Source organism: Capricornis sumatraensis, chromosome X (assembly GCF_032405125.1).
Source record: "Capricornis sumatraensis isolate serow.1 chromosome X, serow.2, whole genome shotgun sequence".
In the NCBI taxonomy this organism is placed as follows: Eukaryota; Metazoa; Chordata; class Mammalia; order Artiodactyla; family Bovidae; genus Capricornis; species Capricornis sumatraensis.
The window spans coordinates 91,036,410-91,047,837 of record NC_091092.1 but is presented as its reverse complement, the minus strand read 5'-3'; positions in this window follow the sequence as shown (position 1 = coordinate 91,047,837).

The window sequence follows — 11,428 nt, the reverse complement described above, 5'->3', positions numbered from 1 at the left end:
GTAAGCTGAACAGAGTCTCTTGGTCATAGTCTGGCTTCAGCTTCCCTAAGAGTTTATGAGAACTAAGCCTGGGAAGGTCAGAGGGTAAGGTCACATGTGAGTTCAGGGAAACACACATGGGTCACCACAGTCAGGGCACCAGCAGGCTACTGTGCAGACCAGAAAAATTAGTTGTCTGATAACAATATATTTTGACAGGAAGTAGGCCCCTCTAACTTTTCTACTTCTCATCTCCCCGTGACCTGCCCCCACTTCCCAGCATGGGCAAGGGTAGAAGACAGCAGATAATTTCTGTTCGGTGGAATGTATGTCCACATCTGATTTAGGCTGTGCAGTGCTTGGAGGGAGGATGTGCAGGAGCTTCAGCAGCATGTGGTCAAATTAGCACAGATAAACTACAGATACTCTGAGTCAGGTTCCCCTAGGCATTCTGTCCCCAGGTTAACAGAGGACAGGTGGGGCTGTTTCCTTCTTAGTGAAGAGCAGATGCTAAAGGATGAACACCACAGAGAGTAGGTAAACTAAGACAAAGGAATACGTGCTTTCTGTTTACTTTTTCCTTTCTCCCTTGCTTGTTTTGTTTATTCCCTATTATCCACACTCCCAAATTTCTATGTCCAATTGTTCATTGCTATATACAGTTGGCGTATATAATTGTTTTGTGTATATTGATCTTGTATCTTACAACGTGGGGAGTTATTAGTTCTAGTAGTTTGTTGTTTGGTAGATTGAACTGATCTGTTCCATGCCAAATCTTGCCTCACAGGCATCACTTTGAATGTGTTTAACTCATATCCTTTTAAGGGGCTTCCCTGGTGGCTCAGATGCTAAGAACCTGCTTGCAATGCAGGAGACTCAGGTTCAATCCTGGGGTTGGGGAGATCCCCTGGAGAAGGGAATGGCAAGTCACTCCAGTATTCTTGCCTGGAGAATTCTAAGGATAGAGGAGCCTAGCAGGGCACAGTCCATGAGGTCGCAAAGAATTGGACACGATTGAGAGACTAACACATACCACATACATATACCCTTTTGAGTTCTTTTAAGATGTATATCTGGTATATATGTGCATGCATTTGTAACTTATGAGAATAGTGTTTTGTTTTATGGCTTATTATTTTTCATCCAGTGCTATGTGTAGAAGATCACCAGTATCGCTCTGTGTATGTCTAACTCACTGATCTAACTGCTGAAAGGCCAACTATGGAGTGTATCCCCTGGTGACAGCCAGAACGACCCCAACTCCCCACTGTTGCAAATCACACTATAACAAACATTCTCCTACCTTACCTGTTATGGATCTGTGTGAGAATTTCTTCAGGTGGCACATGAGGATATTGACTGGATTATGTATTGCCACATTCATCTCTGGGATGGCTGCCCATGTCCCTTTTATCACTAGAAGTGCATGAGGGTCCTTAACCTCACATCCTTATTACAGGACATGCCATGATTGTTGTTCAGTTGCCAAGTTGTGTCTGACTATGTGGCCCCATGGACTGCAGCGTGCCAGGCTTCCTTGTCCTTCACTATCTCCCTGAGTTTGCTCAAACTCATGTCCATTGAGTCAGTGATGCCATCCAACCACCTTATCCTCTGTTGCCCCCTTCTCCTCCTGCCCTGAATCTTTCCCAGCATCAGGGTCTTTTCCAGTGAATCGGCTCTTCACATCAGGTGGCCAAAATATTGGAGCTTCAGCTTCACCATCAGTCCTTCCAATGAATATTTAGGGTTGATTTCCTTTAGGGTTGACTGGTTTGATCCTCTTGCTGTCCAAGGGACTCTCAAGAGTCTTCTCTAGCACCACAGTTGGCATGGTTGAGCTTTCTAAAATTTGGCCATCTATGAGATCTAAAGTGAAATCTCATAATTTCATTTTGTACTTTTTTATGATAACCAATGCATTTGTACATCTTTTCTTATGAAGTTTTCTACTTCAGCAAATCGCTTGTTTGTATCTTGTGGAGGCCCCTCTACTGTTTTTCCTATGGTGGCTCTATCGACAGCACTGATCCTGTAGGAAGGCTGGACCCTAACCAAAGCTTCTGTACTCTGTTTCAGGTTCTGCAGTGTCTTTATATTTCTATATGAATTTAATTAAAAAAAATTTTTTTTAAATTTTATTGGCTGCATGGTATGCAAGATCTTAGTTCCCTGACCAGGGATCAAATCTGTGCCCCCTGCAGTGGAAAGTCTTAATCATGGACCACCAGGGAAGTCTCTCCATATGAATTTTAAGATCACCTTGTCCAATTCTGCAAAAAAAAAAAAAGCCTGCTTAGACTTTTTTAGGGATTATGTTGAATGTACAAATTGGTTTGGGAAGAATGGACATCTTAACAATTCTTAGTTTTCTGACCCATGAACAAGATGTATCTTTCCATTTAATTTGGTCTTCTTTCAGCAATATAGGTGTACAGGTCTTTCTGTCAGATATATTCCTAATTCATATTTTTAGATATTATGCTGAAATTTTAAAAATTTCTATGTCCAATTGTTCATTGCTATATAGAGTTGGTATATATAATTGTTTTGTGTATATTGATCTTGTTATCTTGCAACTTGGGGGTTTGTTGTTTGGTAGATTCAATTGGATTTTCTACAAAGATAGTCACATCTTCTATAAAATATAGTTTTATATAACTATAAAAATATAGTTTAACTTCCTCCTTTCCCATCTGAACGTCTTGCCTTTTCTTCTCCCTCTTCTTTTCTTTTCTTATCTGATTGCACTGGCAAGGACCTCCAGTACAATGCTGAACAGAAGCGATGAAACCAGACATCCTTCTGTTGTCTCTGATGTTGGAGGGTAAAACTTTCAGTCTTTCACCACTAAACATAGTGTCAGCTGTGGATTTTTTGTAAATGCTCCATGTCAGGTTGAAAGGTTCCCTTACATTCCTAGTTTACCAGTGGTTTTCTTTTTAAATCAGGAATGGATGTTGGATTTTGTCAAATGTTTTTCTGCATTTATTGCAATAATCATATGGGGTTTGGAGGGGAGTTGTTAACATGGTGAATTGCAATGACTGATTTTCTAATGTTAAGTCAGCCCTGCATTCCTGAGATAAAACTCTGCTTGGTTATCTTTCAAAATACATTGTTGGATTTGATTGGATAAAATCTTGTTTACAATTTTTGCATTTCTTGAACTTTCACTTTTGACACTCCTCAAATATGCCTCCCCACCAAGCACTTACTTTCAGTATGATTCACTCCTCCTGTTCATATCCTCTAGATTCTGTCTGAGATAGTTACTAAGGCTGGGAATTTCCCTAAACTCAGAGGGGGACCAGAAGAATTTAGAACGAAGATTGAAAGCATTTCTGATGTGGTCAGTCCTACCTCTGAGAGTGTGATTCAACTCCTGACAATAAACTTGCTTTCAAACAGACTCATGTCCTCAACCTGAAGAGCCATCACAACCTTTAAAAAGCCTCTCAGTACCTGACAGCTTAGTTCCAAAAGAGAATTATTAAATGCTTAGGAAATCCCTTACCCTAGATTGCCTCCCCTGGTGGCTCAAACAGTAAGGAAGCTGCCTGCAATGCAGGAGACCCAGGCTAGATACTTAGGTGAGGAAGATCCCCTGGAGAACAGAATGGCAACCTACTCCAATATTCTTGCCTGGAGAATTCCATGGACAGAGGAATCTGGTGGGCTATAGACTATAGGGTCGCAAAGAGTCAGACACGACTGAGAGACTAACACTTACTTACTTACCCTAGATTAAGCCTCACTATCAGTGATCCCCCATTTGGTATTGTTCTGGTCCAATGAGGAAATAGCCAATGTGGGTCATCTCTCAAGAGGGGTTTACCCTTAAACCCTGCTTCCTGTTTTCCCAATGAAGAATCTTAAACCATTCTGACTGCCTAATGAACTTGATATCTCATAGCCTGAAGTACCCAAATAACTCCTCTAAATTCCCAAATTTGTGTGTTTTGAGAATGGTTTTCATTTCTAAGAGCACTTACTACCTGCCAGTCTCTAAACACATTAGATATATTTACTCATTTAATACCCTCAATAACTCTGTGAAATAAGTACTATTAGTATCTACATTTTTATAGAAGATAAAACTAAGAGTATAGATGTTAAATGACTTGTCCAGCTATGAAATGGCAGATCTAGGATATGAAGCCAGGCAATCTGGCTTCAGAGTACACTGCACTACCATGCTATCAAGTGACAACTGTGGCACTGATGCATGCTTGCACAGTAATGGAGTCCCTCCCTCAATATCATATAAACTCTAAGTCTTCAGAATATGTTATGTCTTTGGTATCTGTGATGCCTCTGGCCACATCTGGTAGCCAGTGAGTTTCTCACTGATACCCAAATACACATACTTAAAAACAAAAACTATGCAAGGAAAAGAACACTTTTTTTGAAAGACACTATTATTTAATGTCCTCAGAGTGACAAGAAAAAAATACTGCATTCATGAAGCAAGATCAAGAAGCTATACAAAGAAACATTCAAAGAACAACAACGATGAAAAGCCCTTAGAGTTAAGCAACAATCAAAGAAGGATCTTCAAAACAGCCAGAGAAAAAGAACACCTGAAAAAAAAGGGCAAACTGACAACAGACTTCTCAACAGCAACAGTGGAAACCAGAAGACAGTGCCATAATATTTTATAAGTGTTGAGAGAAAAAGAGGTAATTCAGAATTGGGGACCCAGCAAAACCTATCTTTCAAGAAGAACAAAATATAATAAAGGCATTTACAGATAAATACAGATTCAGACAGCTTCCTGTTAAGAGATCTGCACTAAAGGATCTAAAGTATGTATTTCAAGAAGGAAACTTATCCCCCAAAAGGAGGTCTGAGGTTTAAGAAGGAGGGTGAGCAAATAAAATAGTAAATAATTATTTAAACACTGACTGCACAAAATAATATTGTTAATGTCCATCTAGTATACATGTTAGTATCTTCCTTAGAAAAGAAAGAACTAAAACAGTAGACAAACATGTAAATTGGGAGACATTAGTATTTGATAAAATCCTTGTATTGTTTGGGGTGGGGGATTATGATACTGTTTAGACTTTACACTGAATATTTATGGTAAATTTTCTAGACTAACCACTAGAAAATCTCTGGAGGGACTAATCAAGAAAGAGGGAAAAGGCACAAATAAATATGAATAACATAAAAGATAAAGCAGAAATTACACAACAAGAGGATACAATTAATTTGAGAACTTAGATGAACTGGACCAACCAATTTATTTACTGGATGAGCCCTCTAATAACTTTGACCAGACAAATATGGTAGATGACCAAAGGTGCAAAAATCCTAAAGAATTTATCAGCAAGACAAATCTAGGATGCGTAAAAAAAGATTTAACATAAGATGAAAATGTCGGGTTCATTCCAGAAATCCAAGAGCCAATTAACATTAGGAAGCTCCTATAACAAGGTAGCCCTGCGGCTCTGAGGGGCCAGCTCAGTCCTCTTTGTTAGCCTTAGAGAGGGGGGACGCTAAAGGTAGGTCCCCTGGGGAGGGGAGGAGTCTCTTGAGAGGGCAGGCTGGGGAGAGGTCTGAGGCTTGTGAAGGCTCCCACCTCGCATATATACCCTGTTACAAGAACATACTCTGAGGTAGGTGCAGTAACTTCATTTTACTAAGGCTTTTAAAAAGGTTAGGAAGCTTGACCAAGGTCCCAGTGTTTGTAAGTAGTTGAGCTATAATCCAAATCCAGGTTGGTCTGGATCTTCAGCTCATGTTCTTAACCACTAGGCCATTCTCCCTTTAATACTGGTGTTCAGTAAATGGTGGTCAGGTGCCAAGTACTTCACATATGCTTTAACACCCACAACTATTCAAGGTGGGTATTCAACTCATTTTACTGATGAGGAAACTGACACTTAAAGAGGACAGGTGACATGGCTAAGGTCACACAACCAAGATATGGGGGCTCCATACTTTGAAACTGGGCTTGCCAGACTCTACAACTAACTTGTCCTAGATTATTAGAGGTATGAATTAATCCTAGAGGAGGTTAACCCTAATGTCCGAGAATAAGACAGGCAGGCAGGCCCTGTCTATTTCCTGAAAGATGAATAGTCTTTATGCCATGGTTGGTATCAAGGAGTCAGAAAAACTCCTCTCCATGAGATCTCTATACAAGTTGTTGAGGGAGACTCCATAACCTCCAGGACAGTGGGAAAGACCCCAACCCCAGGGGAGGTACAAAGGAAGCAGGTAATATAAACACTACCATCTATTTAAGGAATACAGGAACGTTGGAAGCTGGTATGGACAAGTTTGAGGACAGTCGTGTCCAACCAACTTTTCATTACTTTTCTGGAGTTAACAGATTAGCATGTCAGAGGAGGTCACAAACTCCTCAGGTCAGAATTTTGGTCTCCTAGAATGATCTCATAGAAAAAAAGGTGAACAGTGAATGCAATTAGGTTGGTGTACAGCACACTGCTTCCCATCTTTGGGCCTTTGCCCATGCTGTACCTTTTGCCTGGACTGCCTTCCTCTCCTCTTGCTAGTCATCTAGAAGATTCCTACTCATCTTTTTTAGAGTCAGTTCACATACCACCTCTTCCAAAAACCTTCCTTGGTACCGAGCTGGGTTGTGTGTTCGCTAGGGGCTCTCACAGTCTCTTGTATCGTCACTATTACTGTATTGACCACTGCCCTAAGTTGATGGTTCTGTATCTGAGAACACATCTGTTCATCTCTGTGTCCTCAGTGAGGGACAGGAGGCCTGATACATACTAGGTGTCCTGTCAACTTTGCTGCAGTGAACTTATAACTAGTTGGCTGGTTAAAACCAGTGTGACAATGATTAGTGAACTGATGTTGGCCCAGAGAGGGTGTCTCTAGGGGCATGCCACAGGGACCTGTGTGTATTGACAGCATTCTGATGAAATCAGTGGGTTACAAAAAGCCAGGGGAGTAGGCTACACATTAAACAGAATTAGTATCTAAACAGTCATGGGTAGACAGAAACACTGGAGCCATGCTGGCCCACAAGGGGGTTAGGGGAAAAGCCAGGATTAAAACCTCACAACCTGTTGTAGCCTTTACAATGGAAAAAAATTTTCTGAACTGAAACTTACCTCCCTGAAGTGTCCACCATTATGACAGCACTTACTATGTTCCAGGCTTTATACCATCTGCTGTACCACCACCCCCAACCTAAGTACTACAGAAAAAGTCTAATGGGGGTGATCTGCTTGGCCTGGGGATCAATAAACAGCTTCTCACAGGCTGGAGAAAGGAGGATCCTAGCTGGGACCAAAAGGCCTAATGAGAGCAGCAGCTTTGGTTTTCACCAAGTAAACAGGTAGGCATGACAACACAGCAGTTTGAGGACTGTTTGAGAAAGAGGCTGGTTTACCTTCAAGAGCCCAGGGTATAGAGCCAGTCATAAAGATGGAGTCTTGTTACTACCCTATCAACTCTGAACCTGCTTCTCAAAAGAATCCAGAAGCTATCCTCACTGCTTTTTTACAGCCCCTATCCTTCTGAACAATGACACTCAAGCTCCTTTGCATGGCACAAAAGGCCTTCATGCCTAGTTGAGTTCTCAATGCGTTTCTCCCTCTATCCTCCACATTAATTCATTCATTAATTCACTCAGTTTATTCTAAAAATATTTATTCAGTGTCTATTAAATATGACTACACTGTTCTTAGCACTAGAGAGACAACTATGGACAAAACAAGAGTCCTTGCTTTGTGAAGTTTACAGTCTATTGTGGAGAGACAAACACTGATCACAGTAAGTAAATATATCAGGTGGTTATCAGTGATTTGTAGAAAAATGTAACACAGAGAAGGATAAGAGTATAGAAAGTGCTGGTGAATGGGGCTATTTTAGATATGTCAGTCAGGGAATGCTTCTCTAGGGAGGTGACATTTGAGCATACTGGAAGTGACTGGGTAAATCATCAGATTATCTGGGAAGAAGCATATTCTAGATGTGAGACTAGCAAGTATAAAGGCTCTGAAGTTGGGAGGGGCGGGGTACCTGACATACTTAAGGAACACAATGTGGTTGGAGAACAGTGAGTAATGGGGAGAGTGGAAGATCAGAGAGGTGATGGGGACCAGGTTGTGTAAAGACTTTTGGGCCACGGTGAGGGCTTTGGCTTTTATTCTAAGGGAGCTGGGAGCTATGGGAGAATTTGAGCAAAGGAGGGACATGATCTGATACGAACTTTAAAAAGAATTTCAGAGAAGAACTAGTAATGGTATTAGAACAGTAGGCAAAAGAAAAAAAAGTTACTAAGAAAACAGGCATACAACAGAGAATATGTAATCCAACTGTACTATGTAGTTGGATGTGAACAATATTTATAATGCTATACTTAGACAAACAATGATTATTGGTTGAATAATAATTGTATAAAATGTTTAAAGAAATAATAAACGCAATCACAAAGATGAGCAGGCAACAAGAGACTATTAGGGATGACTGGGAAGATTAGAAAGTGAAATACATGAAGTTTACATAAGTGAAAAACATAATTCTTGAAATAAAAAATCAGTGGACAGATTAAACAGCAGATCAGACACAGCTGAAGAGAGAATCAATAAGCTGAAAGACATAGCTGAAGAAATTGCCTAGAATGAAGTTCAGGAAGACAAGACAATAGAAAACATCAATGAGACATTATGAGATATGGAAGATAGAATGAGGAGGTCCAAAATATGACCAACTGAATTCTGAGAATGAAAATATAGAAAGAATAGAAGATAGGCAATATTTGAAGAGACAATGGCTGAGAATTTCCCAGAAATTATGAAAAACATAAACCCAGAGGCATGAAGAACATCTCCAAAGTATAATAATAAAAAAGAAATACATATGTAAACACTGATAGAATGAAACTGCAGAATCCCCTGAATATCCACCCCCCAAGAAAAGAGAAAAAATAGCAATTAGACAGATAGTAGACTTCTAATATTACCTATAACAAACTATGTTTTAAGAATGAATAAATAAATTCACATGTAATAAAGACTAGCAGAATTAAACACCAACAGACATGTACTGTAAGAGCAGTTAAACACTGTAATCATAATGAAGGAAAATGATCCCAGAATGATGTCTGAGATGCAAGGATGTATGCATGTAAATCCGAACACATACGATCTATGTAAAATATACTAATGATGTTATATTAGTGAGGTTAGGGGAGAAAAAGGAACAAACAAACATACTCAAAAAAATAACACGTAGTTAAGATAGGAATAACTAGAGTTGAAGGCTTCAAAGGTTCCTGAATTCTTCAAGAGGGAGGTTAAAATACTGTTAACTTTAAACCTTGCAAGTTAAACATGTATGGTAAAATTTCAAGGATAACCACAGAAAGAATGGGAAAAAAACTGGCAAATTCCAAAGAGTAGGAAGGAAAAATTAGTCAAAAAAGCAAACAAACAAATTTCAAAACTAAAAAAGCAGGCAAAAAACAAAAAAAAGAGAAAAATGAAGCATCAAAAAGGTGGTAGTAGGAAATAGAGGTTAAAAAGTATGGTGGTAGAAACAAGTCAAAATATATCACAATCAATGTAAACAGACTAAAGTCATCATTAAAAAAGAGATCATTAGATTAGACTTTTTAAAAGGTCCAGCTATATGTTATTCCCAAGAGATATAATTACAGTATAAAGGCATGAAAATGTTGAAGAGTAAAAGGATGGAAAATTATATAACACACAAATCCTAACAAGAAGAAAAATTTGTGTTGCTATATTAATGTGAGATAAAACAGACAGGAAGAATGCATCATCAGGAATAGAGAGGGTCATTACATGCTTACCGGGAATATATAACAATTCTTAATTTGAATATTCCTAATAAAATACTCTCAAAAATAAAGAAAAAAAGAACTATAAGGAGAAATAAACAAATCACCATCATAACTGCATATTAATATACCTTACAATTATTGGTATATTATGACCAAAAATTCAGTTTATATATAGAAAATGTGAACAATACAATGAACAAACTTGATAACAGACTTATATAGAACTCTGTATTCAACAATTAGAGAACATACATTCTTATCAAGCACATAGGAAACATTCAAAAATAGTGATCACTACTAAACCATAAAACAAGTCTCAATAAATATCATTTTTAATCACACAGATCACATCCTCTGACTATAATGCAATTAAGACAGACTTCAATAACACAGAGATAAATTTTTAAATCTCCAAATATTTAGAAACATACTTCTATATAACTCGCAAGTCAAAAAAGTAACCATGATGGAAATGCTGAAGTACTTGGAACCAAACAGTAACAAAATATGACATGTCTGAACTTGTAGAAAAGCAGTAGTTAGAGGAAAAGTTATATCCTTAAATGTGCAAATAAGAAAACAAGAAAGGCTGAAAATTAATGAGCTCAGTGTCAAATTTAAGAAATTAGAAAAATAACAACAAAATAAATCCAAAAAATGTGGAAGGAAGGAGATCAAAAAAGATAAGAGCAGAAATTAAAGAAATAGAAAACAAAGACAAAATAGAGAGAAGCAACAAAGCCAAAAGCTGGTTCTTTGAAAAGACTAATAAAATAGACAAACCTCTGGTGAGATTGATCAAGAAAAAAAGTGAGAAGGCACAAATTACCAATATTAGCAATGAAAAAGGAGACATAACTACAGATTGTATACAGCAGAAAATAAAAAAAAAATAAGGAAACTTTATGCCAATATACTTGAGAAGGCAGACAAAATGGACCAATTCCCAGAAAACTGTAACTTAGCAGAATTGATTCAAGACGAAAAAGAAATCCTGACTAGTCCTCTAACTATTAAAGGAAGCAATAGATAAAACTCTTCCTACTAAAAAACAAACACAAGAACAAAAAATAACAGGAGACAAAATTTCCCAGTTGATAAGTGGATGACAGGTAGGTGAAAAAATACTAATCCCCTTAGACCTGGAGTGTCCACATAGGACCTAAGGCAGTGGAGACCCTAGGCAGGCCACTTCTCTCTACGGTTAGCCTCCTGTTGAGATCCTTAGAGGGTGGCCCTTAGTGAAATGGGGGTCTGACAAATCCCTCTGCAGTCCCTAAAGGTGGTGAGCATGAATGACTAACATCCAGCACTCAGTTACAGCACTGTGCTAAGCAGGGCCAATGAGGAGCTCTAAGACTTGGACAGCCTCTTCAGTAGCCAGCTTCTGTAGTCTTCTGCTCACTGAGGACAAGGGGCCCGTGGAGCTGCTGGAGAAGTCTGTGTTCCAGTTGCCAAGAAATACCACACACGACCCAAGTTGTGACTGGATGGGGTGGGGCTGGGTGCAGGGAGGCCAAGCAGAGGCTTCTGGAGAATGTAGCTCCAAGGAGAAGCCCTGAAACTGTCTTCACGATATCAGATACTTCTATCCGTTTGCAGCTGATGAGCCCTTTTAATGGTGTCCAAGCTAGCTGCAGGGTGATGGTT